Here is a 19,855-nt window from a genome sequence, read left to right as displayed (position 1 = left end):
TCCGTTTATTGGCTGTTCCGTTTATTGACTGTTCCGTTTATTGACTGTTCCGTTTATTGACTGTTCCGTTTATTGACTGTTCCGTTTATTGACTGTTCCGTTTATTGGCGCTTCCGTTTATTGGCTGTTCAGTTTTAGTGGCACCGTTCTTTGGCGGCTCCGTTGATTGGTGGCTCAATTCATTGGGGCTCCATTCATTGGCAACTCCGTTTATTGGCAGCTTTGTTTATTAGCTGCTCCGTTTATTGGTGGTGCCGTTTATTGGCGGTTCCGTTTATTGGCCATGATTTTTATTGTTGTCTGTTCATTTGGTGGCACCTTTTATTGCCGGCTCCGTTTATTGGGGGCTCCGTTTATTGGGGGCTCCGTTTATTGGCGGCTCCGTTTATTGGCGGCACCGTTTATTGGCGGCACCGTTTATTGGCGGCACCGTTTATTGGCGGCACCGTTTATTGGCGGCACCGTTTATTGGCTGTTCTTTTTATTGACTGTTCTGTTTATTGGCTGTTCTGTTTATTGGCTGTTCTGTTTATTGGCTGTTCTGTTTATTGACTGTTCTGTGTTTATTGACTGTTCTGTGTTTATTGACTGTTCTGTGTTTATTGACTGTTCTGTTTATTGACTGTTCTGTTTATTGACTGTTCTGTGTTTATTGACTGTTCTGTTTATTGGCTGTTCTGTTTATTGGCTGTTCTGTTTATTGGCTGTTCTGTTTATTGGCTGTTCTGTTTATTGGCTGTTCTGTTTATTGGCTGTTCTGTTTATTGGCTGTTCTGTTTATTGGCTGTTCTGTTTATTGGCTGTTCTGTTTATTGGCTGTTCTGTTTATTGGCTGTTCTGTTTATTGGCTGTTCCGTTTATTGGCGCTTCCGTTTATTGGCGCTTCCGTTTATTGGCTGTTCAGTTTTAGTGGCACCGTTCTTTGGCGGCTCCGTTGATTGGTGGCTCCATTCATTGGGGGCTCCATTCATTGGCAACTCCGTTTATTGGCAGCTTCGTTTATTAGCTGCTAGTTTATTGGCGGTGCCGTTTATTGGCGGTTCCCTTTATTGGCCATGATTTTTATTGTCTGTTCATTTGGTGGCACCTTTTATTGCCGGCTCCGTTTATTGCCGGCTCCGTTTATTGGGGCTCCGTTTATTGGGGGCTCCGTTTATTGGCGGTTCTGTTTATTGGCGGCTCCGTTTACTGGCGGCTCCGTTTATTGGCGGCACCGTTTATTGGCGGCACCGTTTATTGGCTGCTCCGTTTATTGGCGGTTCCGTTTATTTGCAGAGCTGTTTATTGACCATTCCGTTTATTGGCGGTGCCCTCTATTGGCGGTTCCGTTTATTGGCCATGATTTTTATTGTTGTCTGTTCATTTGGTGGCACCTTTCATTGCCGCCTCCGTTTATTGGTGGCTCCGTTGACTGGCAGCTCTGTTCATTGGTGGCTCTGTTCATTGGTGGCTCTGTTGATTGGTGGCTCTGTTGATTGGTGGCTCTGTTGATTGGTGGCTCTGTTGATTGGTGGCTCTGTTGATTGGTGGCTCTGTTGATTGGTGGCTCCCTTGATTGGTGGCTCCCTTGATTGGTGGCTCCCTTGATTGGTGGCTCCCTTGATTGGTGGCTCCCTTGATTGGTGGCTCCCTTGATTGGTGGCTCCCTTGATTGGTGGCTCCCTTGATTGGTGGCTCCTTTTATTGGCAATGCAGTTTATTGGCAGTGCTGTTTATTGGCAGTGCTGTTTATTGGCAGTGCTGTTTATTGGCAGTGCTGTTTATTGGCAGTGCTGTTTATTGGCAGTGCTGTTTATTGGCAGTGCTGTTTATTGGCAGTTCTGTTTATTGGCAGTGCTGTTTATTGGCAGTGCTGTTTATTGGCAGTGCTGTTTATTGGCTGCTCCGTTTATTGGCTGCTCCGTTTATTGGCTGCTCCGTTTATTGGCTGCTCCGTTTATTGGCTGCTCCGTTTATTGGCTGTTCCGTTTATTGGTGGCACCGTTCATTGGTGGCACCGTTCATTGGCGGCTCCGTTTATTGGTGGCTCCGTTTATTGGCGGCTTTGTTTATTGGCGGCTCTGTTTATTGGCGGCTCTGTTTATTGGCAGCTCTGTTTATTGGCGGCTCTGTTTATTGGCGGCTTTGTTTATTGGCGGCGCTGTTTATTGGCGGCGCTGTTCATTGGCGGCGCTGTTCATTGGCAGCTCCGTTTATTGGCGGCGCTGTTTATTGGCGGCGCTGTTTATTGGCGGCGCTGTTTATTGGCGGCGCTGTTTATTGGCGGCGCTGTTCATTGGCGGCTCCAATTATTGGTGGCTCCAATTATTGGTGGCTCAGTTCATTGGCTGTACAGTTTATTGGTTGCACCGTTCATTGGTGGCTCCATTGATTGGTGGCTCCGTTTATTGGTGGCTCAATTTGTTGGCAGCTCCGTTCATTGGCAGCTCCGTTCATTGGCAGCTCCGTTCATTGGCAGCTCCGTTCATTGGCAGCTCCGTTCATTGGCAGCTCCGTTCATTGGTAGCTCCGTTCATTGGCAGCTCCGTTCATTGGCGGCTCCGTTTATTGGCGGCACCGTTTATTGGCGGCACCGTTTATTGGCTGCTCCGTTTATTGGCGGTTCCGTTTATTTGCAGAGCTGTTTATTGACCATTCCGTTTATTGGCGGTGCCCTCTATTGGCGGTTCCGTTTATTGGCCATGATTTTTATTGTTGTCTGTTCATTTGGTGGCACCTTTCATTGCCGCCTCCGTTTATTGGTGGCTCCGTTGACTGGCAGCTCTGTTCATTGGTGGCTCTGTTCATTGGTGGCTCTGTTGATTGGTGGCTCTGTTCATTGGTGGCTCTGTTGATTGGTGGCTCTGTTGATTGGTGGCTCTGTTGATTGGTGGCTCTGTTGATTGGTGGCTCCCTTGATTGGTGGCTCCCTTGATTGGTGGCTCCCTTGATTGGTGGCTCCCTTGATTGGTGGCTCCCTTGATTGGTGGCTCCCTTGATTGGTGGCTCCCTTGATTGGTGGCTCCCTTGATTGGTGGCTCCCTTGATTGGTAGCTCCCTTGATTGGTGGCTCCGTTTATTGGCAATGCAGTTTATTGGCAGTGCTGTTTATTGGCAGTGCTGTTTATTGGCAGTGCTGTTTATTGGCAGTGCTGTTTATTGGCAGTGCTGTTTATTGGCAGTGCTGTTTATTGGCAGTGCTGTTTATTGGCAGTTCTGTTTATTGGCAGTGCTGTTTATTGGCAGTGCTCCGTTTATTGGCTGCTCCGTTTATTGGCTGCTCCGTTTATTGGCTGCTCCGTTTATTGGCTGCTCCGTTTATTGGCTGTTCCGTTTATTGGTGGCACCGTTCATTGGTGGCACCGTTCATTGGCGGCTCCGTTTATTGGTGGCTCCGTTTATTGGCGGCTTTGTTTATTGGCGGCTCTGTTTATTGGCGGCTCTGTTTATTGGCAGCTCTGTTTATTGGCGGCTCTGTTTATTGGCGGCTTTGTTTATTGGCGGCGCTGTTTATTGGCGGCGCTGTTCATTGGCGGCGCTGTTCATTGGCAGCTCCGTTTATTGGCGGCGCTGTTTATTGGCGGCGCTGTTTATTGGCGGCGCTGTTTATTGGCGGCGCTGTTTATTGGCGGCGCTGTTCATTGGCGGCTCCAATTATTGGTGGCTCCAATTATTGGTGGCTCAGTTCATTGGCTGTACAGTTTATTGGTTGCACCGTTCATTGGTGGCTCCATTGATTGGTGGCTCCGTTTATTGGTGGCTCAATTTGTTGGCAGCTCCGTTCATTGGCAGCTCCGTTCATTGGCAGCTCCGTTCATTGGCAGCTCCGTTCATTGGCAGCTCCGTTCATTGGCAGCTCCGTTCATTGGTAGCTCCGTTCATTGGCAGCTCCGTTCATTGGCGGCTCCGTTTATTGGTGGCTCAGTTCATTGGCTGTTCAGTTTATTGGTGGCTCCGTTTATTGGTGGCACCGTTTATTGGTGGGTCCGTTTATTGGCGGGTCCGTTTATTGGCGGTGCTGTTTATTGGCGGTGCTGTTTATTGGTGGTGCTGTTTATTGGTGGTGCTGTTTATTGGCGGTGCTGTTTATTGGCGGTGCTGTTTATTGCCGGTGCTGTTTATTGGAGGTTCCGTTCATTGGCGACGGCGTTTATTGGCCATGATTTTTATTGTTGTCTCTGTTCATTTGGTGGCTCCTTTCATTGGCGGCTCCGTTTATTGGCTGTTCAGTTTATTGGTTGCACCGTTCATTGGTGGCTCCATTGATTGGTGGCTCCGTTTATTGGCAGTGCTTTTTATTCGCAGCTCTGTTCATTGGCGGCTCTGTTCATTGGCGGCTCTGTTCATTGGCGGCTCTGTTCATTGGCGGCTCTGTTCATTGGCGGCTCTGTTCATTGGCGGCTCTGTTCATTGGCGGCTCTGTTCATTGGCGGCTCTGTTCATTGGCGGCTCTGTTCATTGGCGGCTCTATTTATTGGCGGTGCTGTTTATTGGCAGTGTTGTTTATTGGCGGTGCTGTTTATTGGCGGTGCTGTTTATTGGCGGTGCTGTTTATTGGCGGTGCTGTTTATTGGCGGTGCTGTTTATTGGCGGTGCTGTTTATTGGCGGTGCTGTTTATTGGCAGTGCTGTTTATTGGCGGTGCTGTTTATTTGCGGCTCCATTCATTGTCTGCTCCGTTTACTGTCGGCTCCATTTATTGGCGGATCCGTTTATTGGCGGATCCGTTTATTGGCGGATCCGTTTATTGGCAGCTCTGCTCATTGGCGGCTCTGCTCATTGGCGGCTCTGCTCATTGGCGGCTCTGCTCATTGGCGGCTCTGCTCATTGGCGGCTCTGCTCATTGGCGGCTCTTTTCATTGGCGGCTCTGCTCATTGGCGGCTCTGCTCATTGGCGGCTCTGTTCATTGGCGGCTCTGTTTATTGGCGGCTCTGTTTATTGGCGGCTCTGTTTATTGGCGGCTCTGTTTATTGGCTGTTCCAGTTATTGGCTGTTCCAGTTATTGGCTGTTCTGTTTATTGGCGCTTCTGTTTATTGGCGCTTCTGTTTACTGGCGCTTCTGTTTACTGGCGCTTCTGTTTACTGGCGCTTCTGTTTACTGGCGCTTCTGTTTACTGGCGCTTCTGTTTACTGGCGCTTCTGTTTACTGGCGCTTCTGTTTATTGGCGGTGCTGTTTATTGGCGGTGCTGTTTATTGGCAGTGCTGTTTAATGGCAGTGCTGTTTATTGGCGGTGCTGTTTATTTGCGGCTCCATTCATTGTCTGCTCCGTTTACTGTCGGCTCCATTTATTGGCGGATCCGTTTATTGGCGGATCCGTTTATTGGCAGCTCTGCTCATTGGCGGCTCTGCTCATTGGCGGCTCTGCTCATTGGCGGCTCTGCTCATTGGCGGCTCTGCTCATTGGCGGCTCTTTTCATTGGCGGCTCTGTTCATTGGCGGCTCTGCTCATTGGCGGCTCTGCTCATTGGCGGCTCTGTTTATTGGCGGCTCCGTTTATTGGCTGCCCGGTTTATTGGCAGCTCTGTTTATTGGTGGCTCCGTTAATTGGCCATAATTTTCATTTTTGGCTCTGTTAATTTGGTCGCTCCTTTTATTGGCGGCTCAGTTTATTGGCGGCTCAGTTTATTGGTGGCTCCATTTATTGGCGGCTCCGTTTATTGGCGGCTCCGTTTATTGGCGGCTCCGTTTATTGGCGGCTCTGTTCATTGGTGGCTCTGTTCATTGGTGGCTCTGTTCATTGGTGGCTCTGTTCATTGGTGGCTCTGTTCATTGGTGGCTCTGTTCATTGGTGGCTCTGTTTATTGGCGGCGCTGTTTATTGGCGGCGCTGTTTATTGGCGGCGCTGTTTATTGGCGGCGCTGTTTATTGGTGGCGCTGTTTATTGGTGGCGCTGTTTATTGGCGGCGCTGTTTATTGGCGGCGCTGTTTATTGGCGGCGCTGTTTATTGGCGGCGCTGTTTATTGGCGGCGCTGTTTATTGGCGGCGCTGTTTATTGGCGGCGCTGTTTATTGGCGGATCCGTTTATTGGCAGCTCTGCTCATTGGCGGCTCTGCTCATTAGCGGCTCTGCTCATTGGCGGCTCTGTTCATTGGCAGCTCTGTTTATTGGCCATGATTTTTATTTTTGGCTCCGTACATTTGGTGGCTCCTTTTATTGGCAGCTCCGCTTATTGGCGGTTCCGTTTATTGGTGGCACCGTTCATTGGTGGCTCAGTTGATTGGTGGCTCCGTTTATTGGCAGCGCTGTTTATTGGCAGCTCCGTTTATTGGCAGCTCCGTTTATTGGCGGCTCCGTTTATTGGCAGGTCTGTTTATTGGCGGCTCTGTTTATTGGCGGCTCTGTTTATTGGCGGCTCCTCCTTTTATTGGCGGCTCCTCCTTTTATTGGCGGCTCCTCCTTTTATTGGTGGCTCCTCCTTTTATTGGCGGCTCCTCTTTTTATTGGCGGCTCCTCCTTTTATTGGCTCCAACTATTATTGGCTCCTCCTTTTATTGGCTCCTCCTTTTATTGGCTCCTCCTTTTATTGGCTCCTCCTTTTATTGGCTCCTCCTTTTATTGGCTCCTCTGTTCACTGGCGGCTCCGTTCATTGGCGGCTCCGTTCATTGGCGGCTCTGTTCATTGGCGGCTCTGTTCATTGGCGGCTCGGTTAATTGGCCATGATTTTTATTTTTGGCTCCGTACATTTGGTGGCTCCTTTTATTGGCAGCTCCGCTTATTGGCGGTTCCGTTTATTGGCGGTTCCGTTTATTGGCGGTTCCGTTTATTGGTGGCTCAGTTGATTGGTGGCTCAGTTGATTGGTGGCTCAGTTGATTGGTGGCTCCGTTTATTGGCAGCGCTGTTTATTGGCAGCTCCGTTTATTGGCGGCTCTGTTTATTGACGGTTCTGTTTATTGACGGTTCTGTTTATTGACGGTTCTGTTTATTGATGGTTCTGTTTATTGACGGTTCCGTTTATTGACGGTTCCGTTTATTGACGGTTCCGTTTATTGGCGGCTCCGTTTATTGGCGGCTCCGTTTATTGGCGGCTCCTCCATTTATTGGCGGCTCCTCTTTTTATTGGCGGCTCCTCTTTTTATTGGCGGCTCCTCCTATTATTGGCTCCTACTTTTATTGGTTCCTCCTTTTATTGGCTCCTCCTTTTATTGGCGGCTCTGTTCATTGGCGGCTCCGTTTATTGGCGGCTCCGTTTATTGGCGGCTCCGTTTATTGGCGGCTCCGTTTATTGGCGGCTCCGTTTATTGGCGGCTCCGTTTATTGGCGGCTCCGTTTATTGGCGGCTCCGTTTATTGGCGACTCCGTTTATTGGCGGCTCTGTTTATTGGGGGCTCTGTTTATTGGCAGCTCTGTTTATTGGCAGCTCTGTTTATTGGCATCTCCGTTTATTGGCCATGATTTTTATTGTTGTCTCCGTTCATTTGGTGGCTCCATTGATTGGTGGCTCCATTTATTGGCAGTGCTGTTTATACGCATCTCCGTTCATTGGCGGCTCCGTTCATTGGCGGCTCTGTTCATTGGCGGCTCTGTTCATTGGCGGCTCTGTTCATTGGCGGCTCTGTTCATTGGCGGCTCTGTTCATTGGCGGCTCCGTTCATTGGCGGCTCCGTTTATTGGCGGCTCCGTTTATTGGCGGTCCTGTTTTTTGACGGTTCCGTTTATTTGCGGTTCCGTTTATTTGCGGCTCTGTTCATTGGCGGCTCTGTTCATTGGCGACGCCGGTTATTGGCCATAATTTTTATTGTTGTCTCTGTTCATTTGGCGGCTCCGTTTATTGGCTGTTCAGTTTATTGGTTGCACCGTTCATTGGTGGCTCCCTTTATTGGCGGCTCCGTTTATTAGCGGCTCTGTTTATTGGCGGCTCTGTTTATTGGCGGCTCTGTTTATTGGCGGCTCTGTTCATTGGCGGCTCTGTTCATTGGCGGCTCTGTTCATTGGCGGCTCTGTTCATTGGCGGCGCTGTTTATTGGCGGCGCTGTTTATTGGCGGCGCTGTTTATTGGCGGCGCTGTTTATTGGCGGCGCTGTTTATTGGCGGTGCTGTTTATTGGCGGCGCTGTTTATTGGCAGTGCTGTTTATTGGCGCCGCTGTTTATTGGCGGTGCTGTTTATTGGCGGCTCCGTTTATTGGCGGCTCTGATTATTGGCTGCTCTGATTATTGGCTGCTCTGATTATTGGCAGCTCTGTTTATAGGTGGCTCAGTTAATTGGCCATGATTTTTATTTTTGGCTCTGTACATTTGGTGGCTCCGTTGATTGGTGGCTCCGTTGATTGGTGGCTCCATTGATTGGTGGCTCCGTTCATTGGTGGCACCGTTCATTGGTGGCTCTGTTGATTGGTGGCTCCGTTTATTGGCGGTGCCTATTATTGGTGGTGCTTTTTATTGGCGGCTCCGATCATAGAAGGCTCCATTGATTGGCGGCTCCGTTTATTGGCGGCTCCGTTTATTGGCGGCTCCGTTTATTGGCGGCTCTGTTTATTGGCGGCTCCGTTTATTGGCGGCTCCATTTATTGGCGGCTCCGTTCATTGTCAGCTCTGTTTATTGGCGGCTCAGTTGATTGGTGGCTCCTCCTTTTATTGGCGGCTCCTCCTTTTATTGGCGGCTCCTCCTTTTATTGGCGGCTCCTTTTATTGGCGGCTCCTTTTATTGGCGGCTCCTTTTATTGGTGGCTCAGTTTATTGGCGGCTCAGTTTATTGGCGGCTCAGTTTATTGGCGGCTCCGTTTCATTGGCAACTCTGTTCATTGCCGGCTCCTTTTATTGGCGGCTCCTTTTATTGGCGCCTCCTTTTATTGGCGGCTCCGTTTATTGGCGCCTCCTTTTATTGGCGGCTCCATTGATTGGCGGCTCCATTTATTGGCGGCTCCGTTTATTGACGGCTCCGTTTATTGGCGGCCCCTGTTTATTGGCGGCCCCTGTTTATTGGCGGCTCCGTTCATTGGCGACTCCGTTCATTGTCAGCTCTGTTTATTGGCAGCTCCGTTTATTGGCCATGATTTTTATTGTTGTCTCCGTTCATTTGATGGCTCCTTTCATTGGCGGCTCCGTTTATTGGCGGCTCCGTTTATTGTCGGCTCCGTTTATTGGCGACTCCGTTTATTGGCCATGATTTTTATTGTTGTCTGTTCTTTGGTGGCTCCATTGATTGGTGGCTCCATTTATTGGCAGTGCTGTTTATACGCATCTCCGTTCATTGGCAGCTCCGTTTATTGGCGGCTCCGTTTATTGGCGGCCCCTGTTTATTGGCGGCCCCTGTTTATTGGCGGCTCCGTTTATTGGCGGCTCCGTTTATTGGCGGCTCCGTTTATTGGCGGCTCCGTTTATTGGCGGCTCTGTTTATTGGCGGCTCTGTTTATTGGCGGCTCTGTTTATTGGCGGCTCTGTTTATTGGCGGCTCTGTTTATTGGCGGCTCTGTTTATTGGCGGCTCTGTTTATTGGCGGCTCTGTTTATTGGCGGCTCCGTTAATTGGCGACTCCGTTCATTTTCAGCTCTGTTTATTGGCAGCTCCGTTTATTGGCCATGATTTTTGTTGTCTCAGTTCATTTGGTGGCTCCTTTCATTGGCGGCTCAGTTTATTGGTGGCTCCGTTTATTGGCAGCTCTGTTTATTGGCAGCTCCGTTTATTGGCGGCTCCGTTTATTGGCGGTTCCGTTTATTGGCGGTTCCGTTTATTGGCGGTTCAGATTATTGGTGGTTCTGTTTATTGGCGGTTCTGTTTATTGGCGGTTCCGTTTATTGGCGGTTCCGTTTATTGGCGGTTCCGTTTATTGGCGGTTCCGTTTATTGGCGGTTCCGTTTATTGGCGGTTCCGTTTATTGGCGGCTCCCTTTATTGGCGGCTCCGTTTATTGGCGGCGCCGTTTATTGGCGGCGCCGTTTATTGGCGGTTCCGTTTATTGGCGGTTCCGTTTATTGGCGGTGCCGTTTATTGGCGGCTCTGTTTATTGGCAGTTCCATTTATTGGCAGCTCAGTTTCTTGGTGGCTCTGTTTATTGGATGCTCTGTTTATTGGCGGCTCTGTTTATTGGCGGCTCTGTTTATTGGCAGTTCCATTTATTGGCAGCTCAGTTTCTTGGTGGCTCTGTTTATTGGCGGCTCTGTTTATTGGCGGCTCTGTTTATTGGCGGCTCTGTTTATTGGCAGTTCCATTTATTGGCAGCTCTGTTTATTGGCGGCTCTGTTTATTGGCGGCTCTGTTTATTGGCGGCTCTGTTTATTGGCGGCTCCTCCTTTTATTGGCGGCTCCTCCTTTTATTGGCGGCTCCTCCTTTTATTGGCGGCTCCTCCTTTTATTGGCGGCTCCTGTTATTGGTGGCTGTTTATTGGTGGCTCAGTTTATTGGCGGCTCAGTTTATTGGCGGCTCAGTTTCATTGCCAACTCCGTTCATTGCCGGCTCCGTTGATTGGCGGCTCTGTTTATTGGATGCTCTGTTTATTGGCGGCTCTGTTTATTGGCGGCTCTGTTTATTGGCGGCTCTGTTTATTGGCAGCTCTGTTTATTGGCGGCTCCTCCTTTTATTGGCGGCTCCTCCTTTTATTGGCGGCTCCTCCTTTTATTGGCGGCTCTGTTCATTGGCGGCTCTGTTCATTGGTGGCTCTGTTCATTGGTGGCTCTGTTCATTGGTGGCTCTGTTCATTGGTGGCTCTGTTCATTGGTGGCTCTGTTCATTGGTGGCTCTGTTCATTGGTGGCTCCGTTTATTGGCTGTTCTGTTTATTGGCTGTTCTGTTTATTGGCGCTTCTGTTTATTGGCGCTTCTGTTTATTGGCGCTTCTGTTTATTGGCGCTTCTGTTTATTGGCGGTTCTGTTTATTGGCGGTTCTGTTTATTGACGGTTGTGTTTATTGACGGTTCTGTTTATTGACGGTTCTGTTTATTGACGGTTCTGTTTATTGACGGTTCTGTTTATTGGCGGCTCCGTTTATTGGCGGCTCCTCCTTTTATTGGTGGCTCCTCCTTTTATTGGCGGCTCCTCCTTTTATTGGCGGCTCCTCCTTTTATTGGCGGCTCTGTTCATTGGCGGCTCTGTTCATTGGCGGCTCTGTTCATTGGCGGCTCTGTTCATTGGCGGCTCTGTTCATTGGCGGCTCTGTTCATTGGCGGCTCTGTTCATTGGCAGCTCTGTTTATTGGCAGCTCCCTTTATTGGCGGCTCTGTTTATTGGCAGCTCCGTTTAATGGCGGCTCCGGTTAATGGCGCTGTTTATTGGCAGCTCTTCCTTTTATTGGCGGCTCCTCCTTTTATTGGCGGCTCCTCCTTTTATTGGCGGCTCCTCCTTTTATTGGCGGCTCCTCCTTTTATTGGCGGCTCCTCCTTTTATTGGCGGCTCCTCCTTTTATTGGCGGCTCTGTTCATTGGCGGCTCTGTTCATTGGCGGCTCTGTTCATTGGCGGCTCTGTTCATTGGCGGCTCTGTTCATTGGCGGCTCTGTTCATTGGCAGTTCCGTTTATTGGCAGCTCCCTTTATTGGCGGCTCTGTTTATTGGCAGCTCCGTTTAATGGCGGCTCCGGTTAATGGCGCTGTTTATTGGCAGCTCTTCCTTTTATTGGCGGCTCCTCCTTTTATTGGCGGCTCCTCCTTTTATTGGCAGCTCCTCCTTTTTTTGGCGGCTCCTCCTTTTATTGGCGGCTCTGTTCATTGGCGGCTCTGTTCATTGGCGGCTCTGTTAATTGGCAGCTCTGTTTATTGGCGGCTCTGTTTATTGGCGGCTCTGTTTATTGGCGGCTCTGTTTATTGGCGGCTCCTTTTATTGGCGGCTCCTTTTATTGGCGGCTCCGTTTATTGGCAGCTCCGTTTGTTGGCAGCTCCGTTTGTTGTCAGATCCGTTTATTGGAGGCTCTGTTCATTGGTGGCTCTGTTCATTGGTGGCTCTGTTCATTGGTGGCTCTGTTCATTGGTGGCTCTGTTCATTGGTGGCTCTGTTCATTGGTGGCTCTGTTCATTGGCGGCGCTGTTTATTGGCGGCGCTGTTTATTGGTGGCGCTGTTTATTGGTGGCGCTGTTTATTGGTGGCGCTGTTTATTGGTGGCGCTGTTTATTGGTGGCGCTGTTTATTGGCGGCGCTGTTTATTAGCGGCGCTGTTTATTGGCGGCGCTGTTTATCGGTGGCACAGTTGATTGGTGGCTTCGTTTATTGGCAGTGCTGTTTATTGGCAGCTCCGTTCATTATCAACTCCGTTTATTGGCAGCTCCGTTCATTATCAACTCCGTTTATTGGCGGCTCCATTTATTGGTGGCTCCATTTATTGGCGGCTCCATTTATTGGCGGCTCCATTTATTGGCGGCTCAGTTTGTTGCCGGCTCAGTTGATTGGTGGCTCCTCCTTTTATTGGCGGCTCCTCCTTTTATTGGCGGCTCCTCCTTATATTGGCGGCTCCTCCTTTTATTGGCGGCTCCTTTCATTGGCGGCTCCTTTTATTGGTGGCTCCTTTTATTGGTGGCTCAGTTTATTGGCGGCTCAGTTTATTGGCGGCTCAGTTTATTGGCGGCTCAGTTTATTGGCGGCTCAGTTTATTGGCGGCTCAGTTTATTGGCGGCTCAGTTTATTGGCGGCTCCGTTTCATTGACAACTCTGTTCATTGCCGGCTCCTTTTATTGGCGGCTCCTTTTATTGGCGCCTCCTTTTATTGGCGGCTCCGTTTATTGGCAGCTCCGTTTATTGGCGGCTCCGTTTATTGGCAGCTCTGTTTTTTGGACATGATTTTTATTGTTGTCTCTGTTAAGTTGATGGCTCCATTGATTGGCGGCTCCATTGATTGGCGGCTCCATTTATTGGCGGCTCCGTTTATTGGCGGCCCCTGTTTATTGGCGGCCCCTGTTTATTGGCGGCCCCTGTTTATTGGCGGCCCCTGTTTATTGGCAGCTCTGTTTATTGGCAGCTCTGTTTATTGGCAGCTCTGTTTATTGGCGGCTCCGTTCATTGGCAACTCCGTTCATTGTCAGCTCTGTTTATTGGCAGCTCCGTTTATTGGCCATGATTTTTATTGTTGTCTCCGTTCATTTGATGGCTCCTTTCATTGGCGGCTCCGTTTATTGTCGGCTCCGTTTATTGGCGACTCCGTTTATTGGCCATGATTTTTATTGTTGTCTGTTCTTTGGTGGCTCCATTGATTGGTGGCTCCATTTATTGGCAGTGCTGTTTATACGCATCTCCGTTCATTGGCAGCTCCGTTCATTGGCAGCTCCGTTTATTGGCGGCTCCGTTTATTGGCGGCCCCTGTTTATTGGCGGCTCCGTTTATTGGCGGCTCCGTTTATTGGCAGCTCTGTTTATTGGCGGCTCTGTTTATTGGCGGCTCTGTTTATTGGCGGCTCTGTTTATTGGCGGCTCTGTTTATTGGCGGCTCTGTTTATTGGCAGCTCCGTTCATTGGCAGCTCCGTTTATTGGCGGCTCCGTTTATTGGCGGCCCCTGTTTATTGGCGGCTCCGTTTATTGGCGGCTCCGTTTATTGGCAGCTCCGTTTATTGGCGGCTCTGTTTATTGGCGGCTCTGTTTATTGGCGGCTCTGTTTATTGGCGGCTCCGTTTATTGGTGGTTCCGTTCATTGGCGGCTCTGTTCATTGGCGGCTCTGTTCATTGGCAGTTCCGTTTATTGGCTGCTCCCTTTATTGGCGGCTCTGTTTATTGGCAGCTCCGTTTAATGGCGGCTCCGGTTAATGGCGCTGTTTATTGGCAGCTCTTCCTTTTATTGGCGGCTCCTCCTTTTATTGGCGGCTCCTCCTTTTATTGGCGGCTCTGTTCATTGGCGGCTCTGTTCATTGTTGGCTCTGTTCATTGGTGGCTCTGTTCATTGGTGGCTCTGTTCATTGGTGGCTCTGTTTATTGGTGGCGCTGTTTATTGGTGGCGCTGTTTATTGGTGGCGCTGTTTATTGGTGGCGCTGCTTATTGGTGGCGCTGTTTATTGGTGGCGCTGTTTATTGGCGGCGCTGTTTATTGGCGGCGCTGTTTATTAGCGGCGCTGTTTATCGGTGGCACAGTTGATTGGTGGCTTCGTTTATTGGCAGTGCTGTTTATTGGCAGCTCCGTTCATTATCAACTCCGTTTATTGGCAGCTCCGTTCATTATCAACTCCGTTTATTGGCGGCTCCATTTATTGGCGGCTCCATTTATTGGCGGCTCCATTTATTGGCGGCTCCATTTATTGGCGGCTCAGTTTGTTGCCGGCTCAGTTGATTGGTGGCTCCTCCTTTTATTGGCGGCTCCTCCTTTTATTGGCGGCTCCTCCTTTTATTGGCGGCTCCTCCTTTTATTGGCTCCTCCTTTTATTGGCGGCTCCTTTTATTGGCGGCTCCTTTTATTGGTGGCTCAGTTTATTGGCGGCTCAGTTTATTGGCGGCTCAGTTTATTGGCGGCTCAGTTTATTGGCGGCTCAGTTTATTGGCGGCTCCGTTTCATTGGCAACTCTGTTCATTGCCGGCTCCTTTTATTGGCGGCTCCTTTTATTGGCGCCTCCTTTTATTGGCGGCTCCGTTTATTGGCAGCTCCGTTTATTGGCAGCTCCGTTTATTGGCAGCTCCGTTTATTGGCGGCTCCGTTTATTGGCAGCTCCGTTTATTGGCAGCTCCGTTTATTGGCAGCTCCATTTATTGGCGGCTCCGTTTCATTGGCAACTCTGTTCATTGCCGGCTCCTTTTATTGGCGGCTCCTTTTATTGGCGCCTCCTTTTATTGGCGGCTCTGTTTATTGGCAGCTCCGTTTATTGGCGGCTCCGTTTATTGGCGGTTCAGTTTATTGGCGGTTCAGTTTATTGGCGGTTCAGTTTATTGGCGGTTCCGTTTATTGGCGGTTCCGTTTATTGGCGGTTCCGTTTATTGGCGGTTCCGTTTATTGGCGGTTCCGTTTATTGGCGGTTCCGTTTATTGGCGGCTCCGTTTATTGGCGGCTCCGTTTATTGGCAGCTCAGTTTCTTGGTGGCTCTGTTTATTGGATGCTCTGTTTATTGGCGGCTCTGTTTATTGGCGGCTCTGTTTATTGGCAGTTCCATTTATTGGCAGCTCAGTTTCTTGGTGGCTCTGTTTATTGGATGCTCTGTTTATTGGCGGCTCTGTTTATTGGCGGCTCTGTTTATTGGCGGCTCTGTTTATTGGCGGCTCTGTTTATTGGCGGCTCTGTTTATTGGCGGCTCTGTTTATTGGCGGCTCCTCCTTTTATTGGCGGCTCCTCCTTTTATTGGCGGCTCCTCCTTTTATTGGCGGCTCCTCCTTTTATTGGCGGCTCCTCCTTTTATTGGCGGCTCCTGTTATTGGTGGCTCAGTTTATTGGTGGCTCAGTTTATTGGCGGCTCAGTTTATTGGCGGCTCTGTTTATTGGCGGCTCTGTTTATTGGCGGCTCTGTTTATTGGCGGCTCTGTTTATTGACGGCTCTGTTTATTGGCAGCTCTTTTTATTGGCGGCTCCTCCTTTTATTGGCGGCTCCTCCTTTTATTGGCGGCTCCTCCTTTTATTGGCGGCTCCTCCTTTTATTGGCGGCTCCTCCTTTAATTGGCGGCTCTGTTCATTGGCGGCTCTGTTCATTGGTGGCTCTGTTCATTGGTGGCTCTGTTCATTGGTGGCTCTGTTCATTGGTGGCTCTGTTCATTGGTGGCTCTGTTCATTGGTGGCTCTGTTCATTGGCGGCTCCATTTATTGGCAGCTCAGTTTCTTGGTGGCTCTGTTTATTGGATGCTCTGTTTATTGGCGGCTCTGTTTATTGGCGGCTCTGTTTATTGGCAGTTCCATTTATTGGCAGCTCAGTTTCTTGGTGGCTCTGTTTATTGGATGCTCTGTTTATTGGCGGCTCTGTTTATTGGCGGCTCTGTTTATTGGCGGCTCTGTTTATTGGCGGCTCTGTTTATTGGCGGCTCTGTTTATTGGCGGCGCTGTTTATTGGCGGCTCCTCCTTTTATTGGCGGCTCCTCCTTTTATTGGCGGCTCCTCCTTTTATTGGCGGCTCCTCCTTTTATTGGCGGCTCCTGTTATTGGTGGCTCAGTTTATTGGTGGCTCAGTTTATTGGCGGCTCAGTTTATTGGCGGCTCTGTTTATTGGCGGCTCTGTTTATTGGCGGCTCTGTTTATTGGCGGCTCTGTTTATTGGCGGCTCTGTTTATTGGCGGCTCTGTTTATTGGCGGCTCTGTTTATTGACGGCTCTGTTTATTGGCTCCTCCTTTTATTGGCGGCTCCTCCTTTTATTGGCGGCTCCTCCTTTTATTGGCGGCTCCTCCTTTTATTGGCGGCTCCTCCTTTTATTGGCGGCTCCTCCTTTTATTGGCGGCTCTGTTCATTGGCGGCTCTGTTCATTGGTGGCTCTGTTCATTGGTGGCTCTGTTCATTGGTGGCTCTGTTCATTGGTGGCTCTGTTCATTGGTGGCTCTGTTCATTGGTGGCTCTGTTCATTGGTGGCTCTGTTCATTGGTGGCTCTGTTCATTGGCTGTTCTGTTTATTGGCTGTTCTGTTTATTGGCGCTTCTGTTTATTGGCGCTTCTGTTCATTGGCGGCTCTGTTCATTGGCAGTTCTGTTTATTGGCAGCTCCCTTTATTGGCGGCTCTGTTTATTGGCAGCTCCGTTTAATGGCGGCTCCGGTTAATGGCGCTGTTTATTGGCAGCTCTTCCTTTTTTTGGCGGCTCCTCCTTTTATTGGCGGCTCCTCCTTTTATTGGCGGCTCTGTTCATTGGCGGCTCTGTTCATTGGCGGCTCTGTTCATTGGCGGCTCTGTTCATTGGCGGCTCTGTTCATTGGCGGCTCTGTTCATTGGCGGCTCTCTTCATTGGCGGCTCTGTTCATTGGCGGCTCTGTTCATTGGCAGTTCCGTTTATTGGCAGCTCCCTTTATTGGCGGCTCTGTTTATTGGCAGCTCCGTTTAATGGCGGCTCCGGTTAATGGCGCTGTTTATTGGCAGCTCTTCCTTTTATTGGCGGCTCCTCCTTTTATTGGCGGCTCCTCCTTTTATTGGCGGCTCCTCCTTTTTTTGGCGGCTCCTCCTTTTTTTGGCGGCTCCTCCTTTTATTGGCGGCTCTGTTCATTGGCGGCTCTGTTCATTGGCGGCTCTGTTAATTGGCGGCTCTGTTTATTGGCGGCTCTGTTTATTGGCGGCTCTGTTTATTGGCGGCTCGTTTATTGGCGGCTCCTTTTATTGGCGGCTCCTTTTATTGGCAGCTCCGTTTGTTGGCAGCTCCGTTTGTTGTCAGATCCGTTTATTGGAGGCTCTGTTCATTGTTGGCTCTGTTCATTGTTGGCTCTGTTCATTGGTGGCTCTGTTCATTGGTGGCTCTGTTCATTGGTGGCTCTGTTCATTGGTGGCTCTGTTTATTGGTGGCGCTGTTTATTGGTGGCGCTGTTTATTGGTGGCGCTGCTTATTGGTGGCGCTGTTTATTGGTGGCGCTGTTTATTGGCGGCGCTGTTTATTAGCGGCGCTGTTTATCGGTGGCACAGTTGATTGGTGGCTTCGTTTATTGGCAGCTCCGTTCATTATCAACTCCGTTTATTGGCAGCTCCGTTCATTATCAACTCCGTTTATTGGCGGCTCCATTTATTGGCGGCTCCATTTATTGGCGGCTCAGTTTGTTGCCGGCTCAGTTGATTGGTGGCTCCTCCTTTTATTGGCGGCTCCTCCTTTTATTGGCGGCTCCTCCTTTTATTGGCGGCTCCTCCTTTTATTGGCGGCTCCTTTTATTGGCGGCTCCTTTTATTGGTGGCTCCTTTTATTGGTGGCTCAGTTTATTGGCGGCTCAGTTTATTGGCGGCTCAGTTTATTGGCGGCTCAGTTTATTGGCGGCTCAGTTTATTGGCGGCTCCGTTTCATTGGCAACTCTGTTCATTGCCGGCTCCTTTTATTGGCGGCTCCTTTTATTGGCGCCTCCTTTTATTGGCGGCTCCGTTTATTGGCAGCTCCGTTTATTGGCAGCTCCGTTTATTGGCAGCTCCGTTTATTGGCGGCTCCGTTTATTGGCAGCTCCGTTTATTGGCAGCTCCGTTTATTGGCAGCTCCATTTATTGGCGGCTCCATTTATTGACGGCTCCGTTTATTGGCGGCCCCTGTTTATTGGCGGCCCCTGTTTATTGGCGGCTCTGTTTATTGGCGGCTCTGTTTATTGGCTGTTCCAGTTAATGGCTGTTCTGTTTATTGGCTGTTCTGTTTATTGGCTGTTCTGTTTATTGGCGCTTCTGTTTATTGGCGCTTCTGTTTACTGGCGCTTCTGTTTACTGGCGCTTCTGTTTACTGGCGCTTCTGTTTATTGGCGGTGCTGTTTATTGGCGGTGCTGTTTATTGGCAGTGCTGTTTAATGGCAGTGCTGTTTATTGGCGGTGCTGTTTATTTGCGGCTCCATTCATTGTCTGCTCCATTTACTGTCGGCTCCATTTATTGGCGGATCCGTTTATTGGCGGATCCGTTTATTGGCAGCTCTGCTCATTGGCGGCTCTGCTCATTGGCGGCTCTGCTCATTGGCGGCTCTGCTCATTGGCGGCTCTGCTCATTGGCGGCTCTTTTCATTGGCGGCTCTGTTCATTGGCGGCTCTGTTTATTGGCGGCTCCGTTTATTGGCTGCCCGGTTTATTGGCAGCTCTGTTTATTGGTGGCTCCGTTAATTGGCCATAATTTTCATTTTTGGCTCTGTTAATTTGGTCGCTCCTTTTATTGGCGTCTCAGTTTATTGGTGGCTCCGTTTATTGGCGGCTCCGTTTATTGGCGGCTCCGTTTATTGGCGGCTCCGTTTATTGGCGGCTCTGTTCATTGGTGGCTCTGTTCATTGGTGGCTCTGTTCATTGGTGGCTCTGTTCATTGGTGGCTCTGTTCATTGGTGGCTCTGTTCATTGGTGGCTCTGTTCATTGGTGGCTCTTTTTATTGGCGGCTCTGTTTATTGTCGGCGCTGTTTATTGGCGGCGCTGTTTATTGGCGGCGCTGTTTATTGGTGGCGCTGTTTATTGGTGGCGCTGTTTATTGGTGGCGCTGTTTATTGGTGGCGCTGTTTATTGGTGGCGCTGTTTATTGGTGGCGCTGTTTATTGGTGGCGCTGTTTATTGGCGGCGCTGTTTATTGGCGGCGCTGTTTATTGGCGGCGCTGTTTATTGGCGGCGCTGTTTATTGGCGGCGCTGTTTATTGGCGGATCCGTTTATTGGCAGCTCTGCTCATTGGCGGCTCTGCTCATTAGCGGCTCTGCTCATTGGCGGCTCTGTTCATTGGCAGCTCTGTTTATTGGTGGCTCCGTTAATTGGCCATGATTTTTATTTTTGGCTCCGTACATTTGGTGGCTCCTTTTATTGGCAGCTCCGCTTATTGGCGGTTCCGTTTATTGGTGGCACCGTTCATTGGTGGCTCAGTTGATTGGTGGCTCCGTTTATTGGCAGCGCTGTTTATTGGCAGCTCCGTTTATTGGCAGCTCCGTTTATTGGCGGCTCCGTTTATTGGCAGGTCTGTTTATTGGCGGCTCTGTTTATTGGCGGCTCTGTTTATTGGCGGCTCCTCCTTTTATTGGCGGCTCCTCCTTTTATTGGCGGCTCCTCCTTTTATTGGTGGCTCCTCCTTTTATTGGCGGCTCCTCTTTTTATTGGCGGCTCCTCCTTTTATTGGCTCCAACTATTATTGGCTCCTCCTTTTATTGGCTCCTCCTTTTATTGGCTCCTCCTTTTATTGGCTCCTCCTTTTATTGGCTCCTCCTTTTATTGGCTCCTCTGTTCACTGGCGGCTCCGTTCATTGGCGGCTCCGTTCATTGGCGGCTCTGTTCATTGGCGGCTCTGTTCATTGGCGGCTCGGTTAATTGGCCATGATTTTTATTTTTGGCTCCGTACATTTGGTGGCTCCTTTTATTGGCAGCTCCGCTTATTGGCGGTTCCGTTTATTGGCGGTTCCGTTTATTGGCGGTTCCGTTTATTGGTGGCTCAGTTGATTGGT

This window comes from Lissotriton vulgaris, chromosome 5, assembly GCF_964263255.1.
Source record: "Lissotriton vulgaris chromosome 5, aLisVul1.2, whole genome shotgun sequence".
NCBI lineage: Eukaryota > Metazoa > Chordata > Amphibia > Caudata > Salamandridae > Lissotriton > Lissotriton vulgaris.
This window is presented reverse-complemented; position numbering follows the sequence as displayed.